Genomic DNA, 23,208 nt, shown 5'->3' with positions numbered 1-23,208 from the left:
ATGTCTGGTGCAGGAAATGAGATGTAGGGTGTAGAGAGTGGAACACAGGGTGCAGAAAATAGTATGTAGGGTGCAAAGAATGGGGTGTAGGGTGCGAAGAATAGAATGCAGGGTGCAGGGTATGAGTAGTATAGTTTGAGGAAAAGGCCACAGGTGCAGGGAATAGGATGTAGGGTGCATGGTAGGGAATGTGGGGTGCAAGGAATGGGACACAGAGTGAAAGGAATGGACATAGGGTGCATGGAATGAGTTTCAGGTTTCAGGAAAAAGGCCACAGGTGAAGAGAATGGGATGCAGGATGCAGGGAATGGGGTTCAGGTTTCAGGGAAAATGCCACAGGTGCAAGCAATGGGATACAGGGTGCAAGACAGGGGATGCAGGCTGCAAAGAATGGGATGTAAGATGTAGGAAATTGATGCAGGGTACAGAGAATGGGGTGCAGGGATTGGGGAAAAGGCCACAGGTGCAGGGAATGGGATGCAGGGATCAGGGCAGGGGTTGCAGGGTACAAGGAATGGGATAAAGATTGCGAGGGCAGGTGAACAGGAGGTGCCGAGGTCAGGGCAGGTGAGTGCAGGCCCCCTGGACCCCTCAGGAGCTGTTCTGGCCGAGAAGGTGGCTCCTGGCAGAGTCCAGCCCGGCCTTGGCATTGCCTGGCGCTGTGCCGTGCCGAGCCAGACCAAGCCGTGTCGTGCCGAGCCGCCAGGTGGCGCTGCGGCCCCGCCGGTGTGGGCCGGGCCGCGCCGCGCCGGGTCGGGCCAGTCCCCACGGGGCCGTCGGGGCGCGGGCACCGCTGCTGTGCCGTCCCACTCCGTGCTCCCCGTGAGGCACCGGACAGGGGCACCTGGCACTGTGACCTCCTCTTTGTCCCTCCCGGCCCCTGCGGAACTCCAAACCTGGAGTGCGACTCCTCCACAAATACTCCAGCTTCACATCACCTTCCCACTATTGGTTCAGGATTAGGGGGGATGGAGTGAGAGGAACTGCAGCATCCCGTTCTCTGAAAAGGCAAAGCCAGCATTGTCGCGGTGTGGGATGTGAGAAACGCGCGCGCACACGCAGCACACACAGCGCCGTCCTGTGTTCTGCGGCTTTGAAAGCCTTTCACGACCTCTCAGCCCACCCCAAAGTACCTGCTGCCCGCAGCCTAAGGTTCGATGGGGTTATAGTTCACCCTACTTCACCCGGGAGCGGAAGGTACCCACTGCCCGAGTTTGGCAGGAGCCGGCCCCACAGGGGTTGCCTGTCCTCGGCCACTTCCATACCGGGAACTTGAGGTTTCCTGGTTCTTCTTAGAGGCGCGCGAGGTGCGGAGCTGGTGGGGAGGGATGCTCCAAGGCCGCGGGTGCTTTGGTTGAGAGCGAACAGCCATAAGCTGCCCTGGGACGAAGCGAGGAAAGGTTTGGGAAGCTCCGGCTACGGAGTGTCTCTGAGGAAGCACCTGGGTGCACTCGTTCTCCCTTCCGATGCATTATGTTAATGCCGATTACTCTTATTTGGGGGTCTTTCATCTACTTGTTTTTATCATGGTCGCGAAAAATTAAATTAAAAAATCCAAACCCACTGTATCAAAAAAATTTCTTCTCTCTCCAAATCGGAAATAAAATTAATTCTTCTCGAAATGCTTCTCTCTGCAGCGCCCTGGGGAGAGTTCATGACAACGAGCTCCGCTGCCTTATCCGCAGGCAGGACCGGGCCAGTGCTGACTGTGCCTCATCCGGGTACGGGCAGGGAGCGAGGTTCGGAAAGGCACGGCACCACTATATAAAAAAAATAGCCACCATAAATAACCAGGAATAACCTTAAAAATCCACCGTTTCAGCAGAGCTTGTTGCAACCCATAAGTCGATATGAGGTGTGTATAGTCTTTTTTTCCTTTCTCTAGGCTTTTTGTTTTTCTGTCTGTCTGTCGGGAAAGCATCCCCACCCCGGTGCGCCCCAACGGGGTCGGAATGAGAGGTGGGAGATGCGACTTCTCCCCCCCTTCTTGGATATCCCAATCCCCGCTGGGAACTCGATGCTGTCGGTCGGATAATGGGGCGGTGGGACTTTGTTTAACCTCGTTGCCCCCGGGGCCAGGGGTCAAGGGCTTCTTCTTCCCCCGGGACACGGAGAGAGGCCGTCGGTCATAACAGGAGGACTGCGGCGGGGAGTGGGATGTGATGGCCGCAGTGTCCCCTCTTCCCTGCCGCGGCCCTCACATGTGATCGGCGTGGGACCCCGGAAACCTCCACGTCTCCCCGGCATCGAGAAGCTGAGGAAAACTCCAGGGGGGGGGTTTGGGGGAGCAAGGAGCGGCCAAACATCACTACGGGGCAGTCGGGGCTGCGGAGAAACGGCTCCTGCATTTCGGCAATCCCCGGCTCTGCTTTCCCCTCCCAGCTAGAGCAGGAGGTTTTTACCGGAGTGCCGCTTTTAACGGGGTTTCACCCCCTCCCTCCACAGGCAGAGGTATCTCAGCTGCCCCCCGGAGCCAAGACACGGGAGAGAAACGGGCAATTTTTATAGGTGACGTACGGTCTTACGTGGGAATCCGTGCCCAGCACTGCTCTTTCAGTTTTTTCTCCTGAAATAACTCTGTCGTCCAGCTCACACCCCCCTATTCCAGCTCGAACCTTCTTTTCCAGGCTGGAGTGAGGGGTTGGGGGGGTGGGTCAGGAGAGGGATAAAGAAAAGAGAAAAGAAAAGCACCCTCGAACATCCCGCTCTTTTCCTGCTCGGAAAAGAGCGCCGGAGCACCCAAAGTGAGCAGTGAAGAGGGCGACAGGAGACGGGCGGGAGCCGGCACCAAGGTGGAGGGGTCGGGGGATGGCATGAGAATACGGGAGGACCCTCCTTTTCGGGATCAAGGGAGAACCAGCGAGGGACGGAGGCTGGCGTCACCGCGGGCATCCGAGGTAAGTCCCTCTCCTGCCTGCAGCGGTGGTACCTGAGCCCAGGCGCTGCTGCGAGGCATGTTTTGAGGGTTCAAAGGAGCCCGATCCCGGAGGTTGCCCATCCCTAGGACTGCTCCATCCCAACCACTGGGCCGGGCACTGCGGGGCCGGGGCTGCTTTGGTGGCTGCGGCTTCGATGGAGATTGGTGCCTGTTATCCCGGCCCGGGGATTGCAGGCAATTCCTGCCCCGCGCCCTGCCCGCTTCCTCGGGGATGGGCCGGGGTCCCCTCGGGCCCAGTAGCCCACGGAGCTCGCTCCCAGCCCCCGGGGCTCCTCCCGTGCGTGTCTCAATTCGCTCAGGCTTGACTTGGCAATAAGCTCTCTCAATAGGGTGACAATAGAGCCCCGGTGGGACCCGAACAAAGAATTTGAAAGTAGTTAAATTGCAGGACACGTCCATCGCCTGGGTGTTTGAATTAAAAAAAAAAAAAAAAGAAAAAAGAAAAAAGAAAAAAGAGTGAGAGAGAAGGAGAAAGAAACCGGAGAAAAGAAAAAGGAGAGAGACTTTTCTTTGGGCTGGTGAGAAAATGCTCAGGGTAAAAGTTGGTTTGGCGTCTTCATTTCAGCGACAATGGAGCAGAGCTAATTCAATAGGAAACGCGGGGATTTTTTAATGAAAAGACCGCCGGGGTTACACCGAAGTTAAGCTCTTGTGAATTAATTATTAGGGCAAATAAACTGGGAAGGGGGGAGAGCTCGGGAGGGAGTGTTGCAATTTCTTAATATTCTCCTTTTCGTGTTTAACGACAATGCCATTAGGTTTTCGACTCTGGGTGAGCAAAAGGATTTCTTACACTCCCCGGGAAGATGAGAAGACGCACTCTTTTCTTTCTTTTTTTCTCCCCATTACTTTTAATGGTGTTAATTGCTTTTAAAATAAAATACTGCGGAATTTGGCAGCGAGCTGCGGTTTTTGCTGGCAGTGACATTTGGGGTTGTATTTCCTTTCATGGCAACTCGCAGATGCAAAAAGGAAAATAACGGGGGAATTTAAAAACACGAATGTAAAGGTGAGGCAGCATGTTCGACTGTTGCAGATCTCTCGGGCTCGATCGGTTTATTTTTTCCTACATAGAAAACCTGTCTGGAGATCCCTGTGTATTCATCGGGGCGGCAAGAGACTCCCCAGAGCCGCTCCGAGGCATCGGTGGAGTGAATCGGAGATAAAAAATAGGAGCCGGGTTAAACGCAGGAAGAGGAGGAGAGGTGGAAAGCAAAGTAAAGGTGTGCCGGGAGGGACTGAGGGGATCGGGGCGGGTGGTTGAGTTTTTTGGGGGAGGGCTTTTTTTGCCTTACAGCAGAGGCTGCAGGAGGTGCAGTATATGTGTGATTCTGTAAAGACGATAAGGAAGATAGAGGCGGAGGGGAGTGGAGGGGGGATGTCCCGGAGGTACCTGCGTGCCCGCGCCCTGGTCCCAGCTCGCTGTGATCGCTGGGCGCTGCGCTGCGGCTGTCGGGGCGAACTGGGCACCACGGTTCGGCCTGTCCGTCGGGGAGAGCATGGCATACCACGGCACGGCACGACACAGCAAGACTTCAGGAAGCACCCCCTTTCCAGGGGTAGACTGCCTCCTTTCCGGAGGCAGACTGTGCCCTGGCTCTGCCCGACAGCCACAGGCGGGCTGGGCCACGCCGGGCCGTGCCGGGCAGTCGCTGGTCCGTTCAGCATTTGGACAGCGGTGCGGGCCGGGGAGGTGGCCGCGGGGCGCTGGGATCTTCCCGGGGCAGCGGAGGGCAGGGACGGCCGCAGCCCTTTCCCGGTCCACTGCGACGGGGCGTGCTCCTCAATGGAAGGGGGCACAGCAAAGAGGGGGCTCTGGCGGCAGGGGGGAGCCCAGCCCCGACTCTCTCCCCGGAGAAGTGCTCTCCGGGGTAGGGGGCAGAATGGGGTGCCCAGTGGGGCGGCCAGTTGAGCCACGACAGCCCCGCGAGAGTAGGTGGCAGAGGGGCTCACTGAGGGGAAGGAAGGGGTGGGTACATGACCCCCCCTCCCCCGCGCAGCCCCTTCCTCGGGGGGTAATTAAGGGGTGAGACGGAGGGGCTGCGCTTTCTGCTCGGCGGAGCCTGCCAGCCACCAGCCCCCGCCGCCACCGCCGCCTTCCTCCCGTCCTCCTCTCCCCCTCCCTTCCCCCGCCTCCTCCCCTCCCCCTCTCCCTCCTCCTCCTCCTCTCCGCCATGGTTGGAGTGAATAGGCGGCTGCCAGACTGACGTCAGTGCGGGCAGAGCCTGCCGGCGGCGGCAGCTCTCGGCCAGAGACCAGAGCCGGCACCGGCAGCAGCCGGGAAGACAGACAGAGCCTGGGCAGAGCCGCCTCCGCCGCCCCGCACCCGGGGCTAGGGGCTGCGGGAGCCACTGCTCGGCCAGGGGCAGCCCTGCCCGCCCCTCCGCCCCCCCCTCCCGCCCCCCGGGGAGGGGAATGGCCCTGCCACCCGCTTCGCCCGGGGACCGCCGTCCTGCCCTCCGCACGACAGCAGAGTGAGTGTCGCGGCCGGGCATCGCCGCCTTGGCGGGGCGGCCCCGGGGAAACGGGAGGGCGCGGGGAGAGAGGTTTTGTCCGAGGGGGACCCAGCTGCTACCGGCGGGGGAGTAGGGAGGCAGGGAGAGAGGGAAGGGGCAGACGAAGTTGGGCCGGTCCTCGCCGGGGAGTTGGACGCCTCCAGCTGCCGGCATCACGCGGAACCGGGACCTCCCGGCGCTGCACCGTGGCCCCGGCTGACCCTTTGCGGAGGACGAGTGGGAGACACGGCGGACCTTTTGCTGCCGGGAAGGCGTTTGCTCCGGCAACCTCTCCCTGTCTGCTCGGGACGTTGCATCTCGGGAGCAGGGCCCGGGGCGGGCTGAGCACCGACGGGGCGGCGGGGAGCTAGGGCCGAGCGGTGCCGGGATACTGTTGAGTTGCCCTCAAACCTCCCTCCCACCAGCTGGAGAAGCTCCACCGGCCAAAACACCTAGATGAGGCCGAGCCTCCCGAGGCATTCGGGCTTTAGGCCGCGTGAGAAATCCCGGGTCCCGGGGAAGTTCTTCCTCCCGATGCACCGGGTGCTGCTGCTGGGCCTGTTTTTCGGATAGCAGGGTGGCACTGGTGCGTCCCGCTCCCCTACTCGAATTTACCACCGAGGAGCAGCAGTGTGCTACCACTGCTCGTGCCTTGATCTGCCACCAGCTTCTGGTGGCGGAGGATTATTTCATTTTTCATTTGCTGTATCCCTTTTCTCTGCTTAAAAAACCATTTTATTTTATTTCATCCTTTTTTATTATTATTTCATTTTTCTTCTTGCCCCCCCTCTCCCCCCTTCATTCTTCCCTTATGCTCCCTGCCTTCCCGCGAATGCTTATTTCCTTGGAATTTGTTGTTTGGTTGTTGTGGTTTGGGTTTTTTTTTTGTTTTGTTTTGTTTTGTTTTTTTTTTTTTCCCGTATCACCCTGGAAGTAAAACGCTTTCTAGGCCTCAGCCTGAAGGAAACGCGACTCATAGCAGTGCAGGTGGCCTGGGAGCCCGTTCCTGGCCGGATCCCCTCGACGTGCCTCCACCCCCGGCCCCCGGCCGCGCAGCATCTCGCCTCGCCGAGTGAGGAGGGTCCGAAACAAATCCCCATCTGGGTCCTGGCCTTGATGGCCGGAGAAAAAAGAGCAGCCGGGGGTGAGACGCCGCCGCTTTGCCTTTTCGGCATCGTGGCTTGCTCAGAAGCGGCTTTTAATGGCTAAGCAAAGCGACGCGTTTCCTTACGCCCATCGGAAGCTGGCCGCTTCTTTGCCAAGCCCCGATGGTGGGGGAGAAAAGCAAAACAAACAAAGAAACAAAAAAACAACAAAAAAGAAAAACCAACTACGAAAAAAACCAAATAGGAGAAGATGCAGCTCGAGGCGGCGAGGCGCAGGGGGTTACTCCAGGTTGGCTAAAAATAACTTCTCCTAATTAAAGAAAAGTGACGTCAGACGTGCAGGACGTAGAAGAGGGGAAGGCAGCGGACTCGTTACTGGGCGATCACGTTAAATAATTCAGGGACGGCCCGGTGACCGGGCTCTTCCAAGGTGCGGCGGACGGGGCCGCCTGCCGTGCCCGGCGCCAGGGTCACGAGAGGAGGGACCGGGCAGTGGGGCAGTCCTGCCCGCGAGTGGGCGCGAAAGGTCCGCAGGCTGCCGGGGCCAGTGCAGCACCATGGCCAGAGCCACTCCGGCACCCCCGCCCCTTCCCGTCCCGTCGGGCCGGCCGCCGCCACGGCTTGTTTCCTCTCGTGAGTGCATGGAGAGGAACGACGGTCCTGAGGCCCCCGTGGGTGGCCCGGGTGAGGCAGAACGCGGGCTGACTCTGGTCGATGCTCGTTGCGGCCACCGGAGCTCCAGAGCACAGGCATCCCTCGCCGATTCCTCCCCAGCCTGCTCGCTGGTGCTTTGCCCTGTGCCAAGGAGCCATTTTGTAGGCATCCTGCTAAAATTGTACCCAGAGAACCGCCCCAGCCTCTTCCCCACCCTCAGAAAAAAAAACCAAACCAAACCCAAAACGTAAACCAAACAATATAACAAAAAAGTCCCCCAAAGACCCAAACTCTAAAAGCAAAACAAAATACCCCAAGTGCAAGGTATTTTCTCCCAGGTGCTGGGGCTCTGCCTGCACGGAGAGGGTCAAGTCAAGAGCTCCGACCTGAGCAAGGGGTTGCCGAAAAGAATCAGAAAGAAAAAGATTATCATATACATTTCTGCCAAGAAAATCTCCCCCTTTGACCGGTAGAGAGAGGGAATCCCGTCTCCAGCCCCGAGCAGCCCGGCGAGGTGCGGTGGTTCATCCGCAGCATCCTTGCCTGAGAGAGAAGGCGGCCCGGGGGCTCGGCGCGGCGGGCGGGAGACCTCGTACGGCGTCAGCCGGGCAGAACTGAGGTTTAGAGCGGCTGCATAAGCCTGCCCGGGCCCCCTCGCCGCTGCTGCAGGAACGGCGGGGCTGGAGCGGGGCCGCATCTCCTCCGGAACGGCCTCGGCAGTGGGGGAAGCTGCTGACGGCACCCCAAGCTGCTCCCCGGCACTGGGGCCCCGCGGTGAGTAAGAGGGCCTCCTCTGTGGGGGGAAGTCGAGACCGGTCCCTGAGCCAGGCGAGCCCCCCGTGTTCTCTCGGTGCCACCGTCCCCGCAACCCGGGCTGCCCTCGGAGGCGATGGGGCGTACGAGCGCCTTCCTCTGCCCCAGCCGCGAGCATACCGACAGGGACCACCCTAACAGCGAAACCAATAAATTAAGGGAAAATCCAAGGCCGGAAAATTAAGGAGATCCGATTCGTGGCAATTTTTTCCCCCTGTCTCCGGGGCAGATTAAAATAAATCGCGGCCAAGCCCCCTCCCGAGCGGCTCCGGGCCGCTGGGTAAGCACTGAGGGGCTGGGGACGGAGAAGATATTTCTCCCCAGTTTCCGCAGCCCCATCGGGGCAGCCAGAGCACCTCTGGGCCTGTTTCTCGTTAGGCAGGAGGCGGGAGGGAACCTGCAGTTCCCGGGAGCCGGACAGGGGCGGCCGGGCTCGCCTGGGCGCTGAGAGCAGCGCCGGCTCGCAATGGGCTGGCAGCCCTCGTCCTTCAGCTTTTAGCCTGATTAAGCTCGTAGATTTTATTTATTTAATTTAAATTTTTAAGAGGATGGAGGGAGGAGGAGGGCGAAGAGGCTTAAATAAATAACCCAGCGGAGCTCGCCGGGAGCCGGAGCCGGCGGGACCGGCAGGCAGCGCTCTGCCGCGGCTGCTCCTGCCGCGATCGCTTCGTTTCGCGGATCCCTCGTTTTGTAGCAGGTCACATTTTACCCTCGTCTGGGATTTAAAGGAAGGCGATGTTCAAAAGGGGGATTACAATTTTAATTTATTTTTTTTAAATGAGGAACAGGTCAGTTAAGCACGTCAGATAATCATATTTACCTCCTGGCATTTTATTCTGATTATTGTTGCTGTTACTATTTGTACGTGCCGGATTCGCCGCTACACGCACATCGCGTTATAAATCTGTGCGGGAAATAGCAGAATCTAGAGGGGAAATAATTAAAACTGAGGGAAAACGGTGAGCAGAGAGGATCAATGGGCTATCGGGGGTGCGTACCCAGCCCCCGGGGCATGTCTCAGAACGGGAGGGCCCCGCGTTTGGCTGCGGGAAAGGGGCTCTTCGGGCTGCCCCCAGGTACGGGGCCGGACGGAGAGGGCATTGCTGGGAGAGGAGAAGGTGCGAGGGAGGTGCGTTGAATGGCGGGGAGGGGAAGGACATGGCGGGGAGAAGGGGAAATGGGAAAAGGAAGAAGTAAACGGGTCGGAAATAGAAAAAGAAAATGGATGGAAAGGGAAAAGGTGGGGAGAAAGGAAAGGCCACGGAAAGGGAGAGAGCAAAGGGGAGAAAGGAAGGCGCGAAGGAAAAGGGAAAGAGGAAAGATGGGAAAGGGAGAGAAGGGAAAAGGAGAGAGGGGAGTGCGAAGGATAGGGAGAGGGAAGTTAGTTGCAGGTACAGGGCCGTGCAGGGGTGCTGCCCACCTCTCTTCGCTGCCGGCCCAGCAAAGCTGCCGCGGGGGTACGTCGGGGCGGAGGAGGCGGGTGGGGGGCACAGAGTGACCCGTGGCGCAGCCCCCCGGCACAGGCTGGGTGGGAGGAGGGCGGCCGGTCCCGTCCGGTGCCGTGCTGTGCCGAGCCAGCCCGCCCCGTCCCATCCCGACCCGCTGGAAAGCCCATCCCGTGCTGGAAAGCGCGGGAAAGGGGGCGCTGATTTAAATGAGGTGTCGGGGATTGGCTGGGAGCGGCGTGACGTCACTTCCCAAAGGGGGCGATTACCATGCGAGGGGAGTAGAAGTTGGGCAGCGGGGCGGGAGCGCGAGTGCCGCTCGCCGGGCCGGGGCGGCGGGCTGGGCAGTGGCCGGCTCAGCTCGGCCCCCGCTGCCCTGCCCTGCCCTGCCCTGCCCTGCCTTGTCTTACCCCGCCTTGCCTTACCCCGCCCGGCCCGGCGCGCCTCAGCTCGGCTCGACGCAGCGCGACTTGTCTCGGTACGGCGCGGTTCGGCTCTGAGCCCCTGCGGCAGCCAGCCATGCGCCTGTGGCTCTGTCCCGGCTGATTCCCTCCGCTTCGTATTTATCTTTCTCTTTCTCTCTCTCTTTTTTTTTTTTTTTTTTTTTTTTTTTGATATGTGTGGTTCCCGGTGGCAGCTCCCGGCCGCCCTGCCCCGGCCGTGCCCGCACCCTGGAGCGCACGGACGGACGGATGGCCGGCATCCCCGACGGAGGGATGTTTCTGTCTTTGGTTATCTAGCTGTATGAGTGTTGTGGAGCCATCATAAAGCTAGATAACCGAAAGTAGAAATGACTTCCAGACCTTCTCGCCTGGGGGAAGCGGCCGCACCAGGACCGGCGATGCAGAGACGGCCCGACTCGCCGCCCTGGGGCTTCAGGTAAGAGCTGCGGCTCCGCGTCCTCCCCGTCGGGCCGCTCCGGGCAGCCCGGGGCTCCGCGGCAGCAGGCGGGAGGGATGGGGACAGGGAGGCGAGCCCAGCGCCAGTTCTTCCCTTGGCAAAACCCCTGGGGTTTACCTATCGGTTAAACGCACCTCGAAATTCACTCCTAGGCTGCGGGGTGTTGCGGCTCTGGGAGGATGGAGAAAGCGAGCGCCTTCCCCAAATAAATCCTCCCCCCATCCCAGCCTACAGGTCAGACCTCAAAAATCCTCAGCTTTTGGATATTTTTTCTTTTCTCTCCCTCTATTTTTTTGGCTCTGGATTTGATCCTGGCCTCTCTTTGAAGGTCAAGTTGGTGATAATGTGACCCCTTTTCTTGCGCGGTAGCTGTTGCTTTTGTCCGTAGCTGTAGGGGGATGCCCAGGGAAGGGGTCCCGCTGCTGGGTGCACCACTCCGGCGTGCAGTCGCCCGGCCCTGGGGCTTCTTTTGGAGCCGACCGCTTGGCAAGGCACAAACCCTCCCTCACCTCTGCTACGAGCCCCAGAAGTTGAAACATAATGTGTATTACAATGTCTGGCAAATAATAATAAAAAAGGGGGGGGGGGGAGGGAAAAAGAAAAGAAAAGCAATTGGCACATCTGCATTCCGTTCCCATGGCGACAGAAAGCACCGCGCTCTCTGCCGAGCCTCCCCGGCACGTTTTCCCAGCTGGCGTGGGGTGAGCGCCCCTGGCCGGGGCCGGGGTCCCCCGGGGCCCCCCGGCACCCTGGGGCAGGCCGGGGGCCATCGCCACCAGCCCCTCACCCGGCGCTCGCAGTTTGCATCCCGCAGGAATGGACCCTGCGCTGCCACCAGCCCACGCGGGCCGTGACAGACTCGGGAACGCTGCAGAGAAAAAGATTCTCGTGGCTGGGGTTACCAGTGGGCTCTTTGCTGGCTCTTTACCCCCCAGGAGACGCTGTGGGAGATGGGGAGGGCTGGGAAAGATGCTGCCACGTTCCCAGTGCTCGGCAAGGTGGAGTGAGGGTACCTTGCCCCATCCTTTTCTCTGCAGTGGGTATCCCTTGCTGAGGGAGAGGGTAGCACTGCAGGGCTGAGCTCCCTGTGCCCACTGGTGTGCAGGAATGGTGAGAGGTGGGAGCCCCCCGCAACTCACAGGCAGGTTTTCCACCTTCCCTTGCACGGGGTAATGGCATCAGATGCCACGTAGGCCCGCAAAGCTAAATATAACTGTGCACCCTTCCAGGGCCAGCAAAGCACCGCCATAACCACAGTAAGGAAAAAGGATCTCAGCCTGAATTTGGCTATACCGGGAGAAAGAAAAGTTCTGAGGAGCTGTTATTATATATTCTAATGAGAAGTCATTGGAGAAATTAAAAAGGGCAGAGAAAGACGAAGATGCCAGCACTAATTCCGCAGGAAGCCTCCCAGGGAAAAGGCTGTGTGAGTGTGAACGCTGAAAAGCATGAAGGCCTGGAATTAGACTATCATTTAGAAAGCGTTACTAATCCGAAGTTACAGCAGTAATTCCATGATTTGCTGGGTCCCACACGCAGCGCCAGAATTAAAGATACGGATTTTCTAGAAATGTAACTCAACTGTGGCACCGAGTCTCGGGAAGATCCGAATGAATCATTCATTTCAAAGGCAGCAAAAGACGTGTCATTAAGAACCATCCTCCTTCTCTCCAGCCCATCTGGAATATGTATACTCGATGCAATCCCAGAAATTGTGGAAGAGATCGGAGGTGGGGAGGAGGGAATGTAGTCCTTTCCCTCCTTTATTATGCTGTTATTTTTAAGAAATAATTTTCCAATTATTTTCACAATATTGTGAGTGGCGCTCAATTCTTCTCCTATTTATTTTTTCCCCGTTTTTGTACGCTGGCATCGAGTCAGGTGCAAACGGTTTCAGTGGAGATGCTTTAAAACTAGACTGAACAAAGCAGGAGGGAACTGAGCAAGGTGGTTGATGAATGCATTTATTCCGGAGTAATGATTTGATGGGGGATGGAGGAAAGAAACATTCAAATTCCTAATGAATATAATTCAGGAGGAATCATTCAACCAGCATGTTAGAGAAAATCTGTTTGGTGGGAGTGCTTCTGCACTGGCAGAACCCAGGAGGTATTTCTGTCCCTGGCTTTGTAATTGCAAAAGGTGAAAATATAAAAGGAGGATCTGAGGAAAAAATATACACACATATAATAAATGTCTTTGTGTGTGTGTATATAAATACGTATATATATATATAATTTTATGAAATAAAATGCAAGTGTGGAAATCTGTGTCTATGTGGGAACTCTTACAAAGGATCAATGCAAGATTTTTCACCTTGCTATTTGATCAGGTGGTCAGAAACCACCCTTGACTTCTACTATTTTTTTTCTGCTCAAAATTGCCTGTTCTGAGCCAATTTTTAAGGTATTTTTTCAGGCTGTTGACTTGGTTCACTTATCCCAGAGAAGTTCCCCCCGAAGGGGATTGAGACAGGGACTGAGCGATTTGGCCTTTAATGTGTCTAGGAGAGAGAAATTGCAGTTGAATTTTTTCTGGTGCTTAAATTCCTAATTTTTGCCCCCGTTGTTGGCAGGAACCTGTGTGTGTGTGTGTGTGTGTGTGTGTGTGTGTGTGTGTGTGTGTGTGTGTGTGAGAGAGATGTGGAGGCACCCTCTCAATTAACAGAGAGGTGGCAGTGAGTGATGGGGGACAGTGGTATGAGAATCCCCAGCTCATGCGTGTGGGTGGAGGGTGAGGAGGCAGATAAAGCCCCCAAGCAAATCCCTGCTTGTGACATACACACTGCACTTAGAGGCCCTGGTAGCCCACCGACAGGTCTCGGCTGTCTATTTTGCTTTTTTTTTTTTTTCGTACCATGCTGGAAGAAAGGTCCCCAAGGGTCTATCCTTGCGCCAGGAATGGATTTTGCTACACACAGTTCCCTTTGTGGTTTAGCCTTTTTGCCCTGTTCATGTAGCTGTTGGCTTTGGATGGATCTTTCCCCCCAAAAACTAGAAGGGAAGGCATCTTTTTGGGCTAAGCTGACAGGAGTGCCGAGCAATGTCCCAGCATTCCTGGCTCTTTCTCTTCTCAGTGGGCCTCTCCTGGTGGAGCAATAGGATGCAACATAGACCAAACATGGGTGAGGTTCCTGGTGAGCTGGGCTGTGATGTCTTTGTTCTTCAGGCAAAGGTGGGGATGGGCACGGGGAGACAGAAACAGAAGAATCCATGTGTGCCATTGGGGGATAAATGGAAAATATTTGTGGGTTTCTCCTTGGGGAAGTGATGCTCTGTGTCACTGAGGGCTCCAACTCATGATTTCTCATCTTTTCCTAAAACTTGGCCACCATGCAGTGGGTTTGGCTCAAGGCATGAGACGATGGGGGTTTATACCAGGTACCTGGGTAAACCAAACTCTCTTGGACTCAGGGGGAGATGGAAAAGGGGATGTTCAGTTTCTGCCATTTGAAGAAGCTGTCTTGGAATCCAGGCTGCAAACTCTCCCACTTGGTTATGGATGAAATCCCATCAATGGGCATTTTTGCGGAATTGCCTGGCAATGGTGGGTTTGATGCTTGAGGCCGGGGTCAGCTGTTTCTTTTGTCTCTTTTGGCTCCCACCCCTTCCCCACACCCTTGACGCAGACAGACGGTGCCTCCCTTTACCTGCTGTTCTGACCTGGCTTTAGTTGTGCCACCAGAGACAGGACAGAGCCCAGGGGCTTTGATGGTACATCCATCCTGCGTCTGTGGATGGGTGCTGCTTGTGCACCAAGGAGGGATCACGGCTGCATGCTAGAAATGCACTTTCTTGTGTCTGAGGTGGAGGGAAGGTGCTAATTTGGCATCTGTGCAGGTGCAAGCACTGAGGTGCTGGTGCCTGGCATGTGGCGGTGCACATATGCCATACGTGGCATGGGTACCATTGTGTCACCCCTGCCACTGGTGCATCTACATCATGGCCCCGCAGTTGCCCTCAGTTTCTGGATGTCCCTGGGGGCCACCAGCATAAGATGGATCCATGGCTGCCTATGCTCATTACCCCACCACATAGCACAGGAAGTGGCCCTGGTGAGGTTGGGTATTTCAGTATCCGCAAGCCTAGTCACCTCAGGAAGGTGTTTGTGAAGAGCCAGGCTAGAAAAACATCATCTTGGGCTTCTCACCAACCCTCTGTCCTTCTGGGCACGTGTTTGGGACCAGGGTTTGTGCACGAGGCTGGGCCATCACACTGCCCACAGCTGGGCTCTCGGGATCTGCAGAGTCAGGATGAGGCTCTGGCTTTCGTGTTTTCTAATATTTATTCAGGGGCTCAGGTTTGGTTAGGAGCGTTTGCCTCGAAAGCTGAGGAGTGGGGGTAAAAAAAAAAGAAAATGGGGAGAGCAAAAGAACACAATCTCCGTCAGTTAGCTGTCTCTTGGAAACTCAGCTTGCTGTTCCTATAGAGGCTTTCTCTTTTCCTTCACCCTGGTCTGGCCTTAAGTACCACTTTAAACGGGCTTTGCTCATTCACATCCAGGCTCCTTAGAGCAATTGAGCCTGCGGGGGTTTGAAAAGAAGGGACAGTCCTTCAATGGCAGGACCTTGGGCCAGGCTAATTGGTTTTGGTTCAAGGGGATACTGGATTTGTGAAAAGCCCAAAGACATCTTTCCCACGCCAAATCCCAGCTCTTCAGAGGGGGAAATTAAGGGGTGCTGGGTGGAGAAGGGAGCTGAAAGAAAGGTGGTTTAGATGAGGAACAACCTCTGTAATGACCAGGATGCCCACCACCCTCGGCAGGGATGGGTGGAGTGAGGGGCAGTGCCCAGGGTAGCACAGCAGCAGGGGGACGGCGTCCATCCTCCTTAGGACAGGTGGATGGCGGTGGCTGGTTCCCGGTGGCATTCTGGCAGTGGTGGCCTGGTTTCCTTAAAATCAGGCTTTTTCAGTGCATGCCAGACTCCTGTGGAGATGCCAGGAATGAAGGAAGGATGGGACCTGCGTCCAGAAACCAAATCGCTTCTATGGGCTTGCCTGTGTAGCCATGGGGTGAATTTGTTGAGGTCTCTTGTATCTCATTTTGATTTAGGAATTTATTTTTAAACATTGACTCTCTCTGGCACCATTCCAGCAGTCCCACGACCTTTACTCTCCCCAATCCATAAAAATCACTTAATTATTAGGCTGAAAATCAAGGCTTGGAAACAAAGCCAGCTTATGGGACCATCAGTTCTTGATATATTTCCTGAGAGGACATATTTCTGGGCACCTTCAGAGCAGAGCACGCAGCTTGTTGGATATGAGATATCAAGGCATTATTTATTGAGGAAGTCTTCACACTCCCTCATCTGTTATAATTAACTGATGACATTTTTTCTTAGGTTCAAAATATGGTGAAAAAGTATAATTAGCACGAAGCTGAAGCACTGCATTAAAATGTCTCCTATAGTTAATGTAGGGTAGTCGTGCTATTTATTATAGGAGGAGCTGGCTCTGACCTCTGTGTTGCCTAACACTTTTTATTGTAAAGATTCTTGAACTTTTTTTTCTTTTTGAGCACCTCTGACACTTCCATTGTTAGCTGTGGGCCCTTGAAATTCGTCTGGGGGAAGCGCTTAGGCTCGAGAAATGCCTGTTCTTTGTCCCTTGAATTCCTTTCAGGTTTAGCTGAATTATGAATTGTTCAGAATTGCTATTTCCCTTCAGTTGCCTCTTGTTGGGGGGGGGGGGGTGTAGGAAATTAAAATTTATTTTTTCTGTAGAATAATATTAACAGATCAGGAGCAGAGTGAAGCCATGGACTCCCACCACTTTACTGCAGAGCTCTGGACCAGCCAGGGAAGGTGGGAGTGTGTTTACAGCCAACTCCATCACCCTCTTCCACCTTTAGCTGATATCCTTCCAGCATGGCCTCACCTCTTGGGGGAAAACTCCTCCAGGTCCTGGAGCTAGAAGAAAATAGTGTAGGGGATGTGGGTGTGTTGGCCTGGGCACTGCCAGCCCCAGCGGTCCCCTTCCCTGCCAGCCCCGGGAGAGCAGCCTTCTGCCGCTGCCAGATAACATTAGTCCTGTATTTCATAGTGGCAGAAATCTGTGCCGAGGCTCGGGGCTTGAAATCCCTCTGCCTGTGCAGGATGAAGCAGGGATGGGTGCGGGGTGGAGGAAGGGGAATTTGTTACACTTGCCTACAATTGTTTTTCTTTTTGCTTATATAAACAATCTATTATTTATTAGCTATAAATAATGCATTTTTCTGTATGTTTAGAATACACGTGATTTCTGTGTATTAAAAATGTACATGGTTGAAAGGCACCAGAGTAAGTGCTGGCAAGTCGGGGGGTACCCGATTTCATTTTGACCATGAGACATTAATTCGGCCTCTCCCTGCTTGTGCCCTTATGAGGCTGACAACACGGTCGCAGCCTATTTTTAGCTCACTCCCTCTTTTCCTGTCCAGAGTGGCTGCAGAGTAAGGTGGAATTAAGGTTGGATGGACAGCCATAAATTGGACACTTCCTAACTTTGAAGTTCTTGACCATGCAATCTAAGCAAGGGCTCTTCAGGGCACTATTTCTGCATGTGGCATTAACTGCGTTGGCCAGGCACATCAAATACAGGGGTGGAGAAGCCTTAGAGCAGAAAAGACCTATCAGACTATTGAAATTGCTCGTTTGAATAGGTGGGAGAGTCAACATAGCCTACACTTGATCTGAACTAAATGGGCAAGAAGATGTCTCCAAGCTGAGAGGGGAAAGCCTTTGTTCCTTCAGTCCCAGCCTGGATGTTTTCTTTGCCTTTCATTTTGCCTTGTTCCCACCAATGGAGGTTTGGGCTCCTGCTCTGGAGGAACCTTTGGCTTGCGTGGTGAATGTGCGTACTTGTGAAAGTGAGGGTGTCCCTAGGAATGTGCACAAATCCACACGCTCCCGTCACTGCACCAGCAGATGTGTGCCACCAGCTCACGGATACTTGCTGATTGGCATCTTTGCCTTGCCTTGCCTTGCCTTGCCCACTCCCTCTTTCCCATGTTGCTATCAGGAGCCATTGCACACATTGGAGGGAAAGGAGAGGCCTTTGTGTTTTACATAGGAGGGATAATCTCATTTTTAACAGCTGGAAGAATTACTCCAAAGGTGATTATATGCACTGCACATTTTTTTGGTTTTTGTTTTCTGGGTTTTTTGTTTGTTTACTGGTGGGTATCTCCATTCTGGCTCTCAGTAAGATACTTGATTGTCTATTTTCTAGTGGAGTGGACACCTGAAGTAAATTCATCTGGGAAGTAAGCAGCCTTTTGTTTTACTTTCCTGGGTGTAATGCAGTCACAGCTTTTTGCACATACCTTGTGCTGATACCAGAGCATTCTCCCCAAGCTAGCAATGTTTTTGCCATGGGTTATAATTGCTTGACCTAGCAGTTTTGCCTTGTGGATTCCTGGAACCTGATACCTGCCTGGGACTGTTTCTGGATTGACACAGGTATCTAAGTGTCCTACATTTGGGTTTCCATTGTTCAGGTTTGGCTTGTGTTTCATGAGCATCTCTTTCATAACTTTCCCTCTCTCTCCTGCCTCTCAGTTCAGCAAAGGGCCTGTCTATCTGGATGCAGGCAATAAACATCTGTTCTCACCCTCACTTCTGTTAATGAGATAGAGACAGGTAAGCATCACACATACCAACTTCCCTGCTCTCAGCAACATCAAGGAAACGGTGACAAGCTATTAATGGAAAGTGATGGTCTGGGTGCTAATTAGTGCTTCCTTTTCAACTTTTACCTACATGTCTGCCGAGATGCCCATCCCAGTCTCTCCTCTCTCCTTACATCCCTTTGTTTCCAGCATGTTCCATGTTCACTGTGCACATCCAATGTCAAAGAGGCTTCTAAGAGTCTTCTCTCTATATTTTTTTCTTACCAATCACTTTCTGCATCCCTTCATTGCCTTTTTTTCATTTTTCCCCTGCACCCTCATTCTCCTGTGGTTGTTCCAGGCGAAGAACAAGCACAATATTATAGTAGAATTTGAAAGCTCCAGGATGGGACATGTGAAGTTGGTCAGGAGTTTCTCATCTTCATCACTGGGTAGCAATATTTGCTTGTGGCACTGGTGCACGGAGTCAGATTACCTTGGGGACATGAGGTCAGAGATCTGTCCCCTCTTCCCACAGGTACTGCTGTAGTGAGGCTCCCAGCAGCTCACAGGTCTTGATCATGGAGTAATTAGTATTTAAAGCAGATGCTCTGGTAATGCCCAGAGACTAAGTAGGACAGGCCTCCGTGGTGTGAGCCTGCAGGAGATGACAGGTCTTGCCCCAGAGAGCTTGTGGTCTAAACTCTAAATGATTTTGCTGTCCACCAGACCCTGTTAATGGCTGGTTTTTGAGATCCAGCCTGATTTATGCTGCTGCAGCAACATGATTCCTGGTCTCAGCTTGGTGCCCAGTCTCTCCTGTTTCTCTTTCTTCTGGTCCCTGGGCTCTGCCCCTTCCCCAGGGACCCTAATCATCCCCTCCTCACCTCTTTTGCATGGGCTGTGGGTTTCTTGCTGCCAGGCTTGTGTCCCAAGGAGCTGCCTAATCTGCCCCTGTCATTCCCAGTCACAGGCTCTGCACACACCATAGCTTTATGGGGAATGCTTGCAGGGCAGTGGGAAGAGGCAGCCATGGTTTGCACATCAGCTAATTAATTTTCATGACTGAATGATGCTGCCTGGTCTCTTGTTTATACTCCTTGCCGCTCCCCTTCTCCCCCTCCTCGCTGACACACACACAAGACGACACATCTCGTAGGAACGTCAGCATCCTTCCACAGCCTTGAGACGCGAGCGGTTATTCTGTTGGCTTGTCAAACGTGGGTTTCCCTGCTTCATGGTACACAGGGGCCCCCTGTTTCACATTTGCTGATTCTTATTAGACCCAGCGCGCCAGGGCCTTGTCTCTCCCCGCAAAGCAACGCGCCACATCCCATCCATAAATCCAACCCTGGAACAAAGCCTCTTCTACCCTGCCCCATATTTCTACCCAGCCTGCCCACTTTCCCCTCTCTCTCGCTTGCTCTCTCTCTCTCTCTCTCTCTCTCTCTCTCTCTCCCCCTCTCCCATGCTGAAGGTTTCCTAGTGCCAGGGAGATATGATAATTCTTGTGAAGAGAGCATGAAATGCCTCTGCTCTTTGTGTCTGTTTAATTCAATGAGAATCCCAGCCCCAGATGTCATGAATGGTGGGCTTTGTGCTGGCCCTTCCTAAGCCCTAACCGCCAGCCCAGCTCTCTGTCTTTCTTGTTTCCCACCACTGGATACTGATTAACAAACTAAATTATTTTTCCTCCCTAATGATGTTTTCCCACTTTGCCCACCAGGCTGGAAGAAGCCACAGGGAGGAAAGAGTTTGTGCAAAGGATGAGATAGCCAGGGAGAAAATTAAAGAGACAGTGTTGCTCTCTGGGCTCTGGCAATGCAGGTCCACTCAGCTTTATATCCTTATTAGAGAATAAGGTTGTGTCTGGCTCTATTTTACATGGCTGGGTGTATTTCAGCCAAGGGATGGGCTTGAAAGCATCTGCACAAGGTATGCTCTGGAGCATGCTAAGGTCCATAACTCACTTGCAATTGTGTGCACGAGTATACAGTCCCAGATTTAAGGTCTCTTTTCCAGCCGTGAATGATGTGCAGTAGTTACTTGACACCCGTCCATGCATGTGGGAACCTCTTTCTAATTGAGACAAATTCTCTTTTCCTTAATCAGACATGACTGAGAGTTCGTGGAGTTCGTGGAGTGGGATGCCTTGGGAAGGGCTGGGACGTCTCCACCTGAGCAAGGAGAGGTGAGTTCCTGGAAGTCTTGCTGAAGGATCAAGTCCAACTCGTGCATGGGAGATCAGCTCTTTTACCTGACCCTTTCCTCCATCCCACAGCTAAATTCCCAGTCAGGCTTTTGAAACAGGGCCAATTGTTAGCTGCTGCTAGAGAAGACCAGCAGCGATAATCCAGGGAGACTCGATGGAGCTGGAGGCAGGTGGCCAAGGAAGGATTGTGCAGAGCCACCTGCTTCTTGGAGCCCAGCAGTGCTTCCTTGCTGGACACCAGTGAAGCCAAGGCTAGCAAACATCCTCCTGGAGCAGGGAAAGAGGATGGGTGTCAGCCTTGTGAGTAGAAAAGGCAGTAGAGATGGAGAGAGCCTTTCAACAACAACCTGGGTGTCTGAATTGTGCAGTTGGGAGTCACTGAGAGGGAGTTGGTTTGATGTTTTGATTTTTAAGAAAAAAAACAAACAAAAACCCAGAGGACCCCCCGCACTGGTGGTGTGGAGTCCTCTCAGGTGGTACTTGGGCAGGGTCATGTCTGATGGACAGGGCACGACAGAGAGCTGGGTGTGCTCAGGGAAGCTCTATGATTGTGCAGGACTCAGCCCTGTATTTACAAGACAATACAATTTATGTATTTATCTCTCACAATTAAGACCTCCAGTCAGAGAAATCAGAGCCTTTCCTTTCCCCGTGCAGATCTGGGGAGCTTGTGCAGGCTCAGCTTGTAGAGCAGCTTCTCCTCTCGAAGCCATGTAAATGCTGTGGTACCCAGCCATGGTTCCCCTTTTCCTCAGCTTTGACTCGAAAGGAGAATAAACAGAGAAAAGAGAGTTGCTTGCCTGCACCCACCAAACCTCTGCAAGCACACCCACTGCATCTAGCAAAGCACTGCCTTGCGTATGGCCTTTGCTTCCCACTGCAGTCACATCTGACCCTTATTACTTCTGCAAGGTAGAACAAGACAGGAAAAATGGCTGTGCAGTGAGTTTCTTCATGCGCCAGGATTTATTAAGAACAATAGGGGAAATCAATCCATCTATGTAGAATACATCGCAGGCTGCAATGGGATAAAGCATTTATTCCGCTCTTGAAGGGTAGAGCTATAACTCATGGGAGTTAGTGCTCTGGAGTCCCTTCCCTTCATGTGTGCAAAGAAATGCTTTAGCCCATGGCAACCTACCAGCTATTGAATTTGTGTGGAGAATCTGCTGTCCTTCCCCTCTGCTGGCCCCTTTTTGGAAGGCGAGTCACTCATTAAAACACATCTCTGGAAAAATGAAGGGGCTGTCCGTTTGAAGGCATCTCTGCTGCTCGGTTTTACTTGAAACAGAAAGGGTATAGAAATGTCTCAATGATGTAAAAGCAACCCCCCACCAATTCTGAGAGGACAGATTGTGCTTAAACCAGTGCAGGTTTTGCTGCAACTTTCTGCTGATGCCCAAGGACCAGGCGCTGCAATTACAGTGGAGAAGGGTGGGTTGGGATGTTGTGACAAGATGAGATGCTGTGCAGGGAGATGTGTTTTGTGTGGCTGAACACCTCCAGTGCTGACTAGATAGATGTGTGTGTGTATATATAAGTACTCCTGGTGCCCAGCTCTCTACTCGTGGTAGAAGGCATGCAGCACAAGGACTGGAGCAGTAGTTAGCAGGGGCAAAAGGTGACTGGGATTTGTTATAATCTTTCTGGGTGTGAGAGAGTGTGAAGGCGCGGGGGGTAGGGTGGGTGGCATTAATAGTCAAATGGTATTTTCACTAAGCCTATTTTCCCTGGATCTAATCTGCGTTGTGGGAAGAGGATCTCTTCAATAGGGCAAACCCAGTGAGGCTGGTGAGCTGTTTGGAGGGGTCTGGGCAACCAAGGAGTGTGGGCAGGGGAAGCGTGGCAATTGAGTGGACACGTCAGACGGCCTTCCTCAGCTGAGATGACTTGGTAGGTAGTGTGCTGTTGGGCAGATGGGGTTAATTCTTACACCCAAATCAAAAGGCAACCGAGGGGGGAATGTTTTATTAATGAAAGCAGCCCTTTGTGAGTATTCCTCCCGAGGCACGTTCCCTCCACCCGTTGCCTTCCCCCCTGGCTGCTGTCTGGTCCCATGTCTTGCTTGGTACCTGCTCAGCTGCCACTCACCCACTGATAGATTTCATCAAGAAATGTCTCCATATGTATCTGAGTTCTGAACCTGAGTAAGTTGGATGGGAGGAGGAGGAGAGATGGGTCCTTGGTCATGCTGGAGACAGGGGTATGCCACAGGCAGGGCAGAGCTTGGGCTGTCACAAGTTTCGGGTCAGCCCATCGAATGCTGCAATAGTGCTACAGGAGTGACATCTTGCTGGTACCAAAGAGCAAGAGAAACTGAGTGCAAGGTAAAATACAGATTGAAAGCGGGTATGTCAGTGGGCTGGGGTTGAAGGGAACAGTGAAGCTGGAGATTGGGTTTGGGAGGTTGGAAGTGCCTTGCCCACCATCCAGCCCCCTTCCCATCCCACTGCCTGGCTGCCTGCCAAGCAGTGGGCTCAAGAGAGGAGCAGATTTCTGTGCACCAGAAAGCAGCCTCTCCTGGCCTTCCTTACCCTGCTGTCTCCCCTGCCCGTGACCTCGGGGGCTCTGGACAGCTTGTTCTGCTGAAGCACTGGGCCGAGGGAGTGGAGATTATTTCTGTTGCTTTGTTAAAAATAAAACAAAAGCTGGTTTATAACAATTGATTCAGGAGAAAGAGAAAGTGGAGCTCAATTCCCAGAACACCTTTTAGCAAGGCTCTGCATGTGCATGTGTGTGTCATACGCGTGTCAGAACTGAGCACCCATGGAAGACCGGGTCGGGAAACCTCACATGGAAGCGGGGAAAAGACCCCAGTGCATGGCTGCTTCCCTGAGGGAACCCCCGCAGGGCTAATGTTTGATCTGAGGCTTGGTTGTACTCCTCTGAAACCTTGGGATGTCAGGAGCTCGAAGGGAGCCTGGGATGGAAGAGGATGCTATTTGCATTTTCCTATGAATGCATCTATTTGTATAAATCTGGTGTCTCTGTGCATGCGCACTCTCCTACGCATGCATTTGTTTGAAGAGCAACATGCTGTCCCCATGGTGTTCTA

At 53.8% G+C, this 23,208-nt stretch overlaps 2 long non-coding RNA genes across 3 annotated transcripts in view; both read left to right on the top strand.

Moving 5' to 3' along the window:
* The first annotated feature begins 1,745 nt into the window (after positions 1 to 1,745).
* On the top strand, positions 1,746 to 3,840 carry LOC139678003 (uncharacterized). The gene is made up of 2 exons (XR_011698948.1): positions 1,746 to 1,855; positions 2,446 to 3,840. It is a non-coding gene; the product is annotated as an uncharacterized lncRNA (long non-coding RNA).
* Positions 3,841 to 5,211: 1,371 nt separating this feature from the next.
* LOC139678142 (uncharacterized) overlaps positions 5,212 to 23,208 on the top strand; it is a 40,457-nt gene continuing 22,460 nt past the window's right edge. The window contains exons 1-3 of one of the 2 annotated variants that reach the window (XR_011698970.1): positions 5,212 to 5,412; positions 10,089 to 10,330; positions 20,054 to 20,132. This is a non-coding gene — a long non-coding RNA (uncharacterized lncRNA). Of the gene's footprint in view, positions 5,413 to 9,735; positions 9,930 to 10,088; positions 10,331 to 20,053; positions 20,133 to 23,208 lie in introns of those variants that run through there. The other variant, XR_011698969.1, reaches the window with a different exon arrangement.

Source organism: Pithys albifrons, chromosome 13 (genome assembly GCF_047495875.1).
Source record: "Pithys albifrons albifrons isolate INPA30051 chromosome 13, PitAlb_v1, whole genome shotgun sequence".
Lineage (NCBI taxonomy): Eukaryota > Metazoa > Chordata > Aves > Passeriformes > Thamnophilidae > Pithys > Pithys albifrons.
Note: the sequence above shows the minus strand (reverse complement) of the source record. Positions and strands in the feature narration are given on the sequence as shown.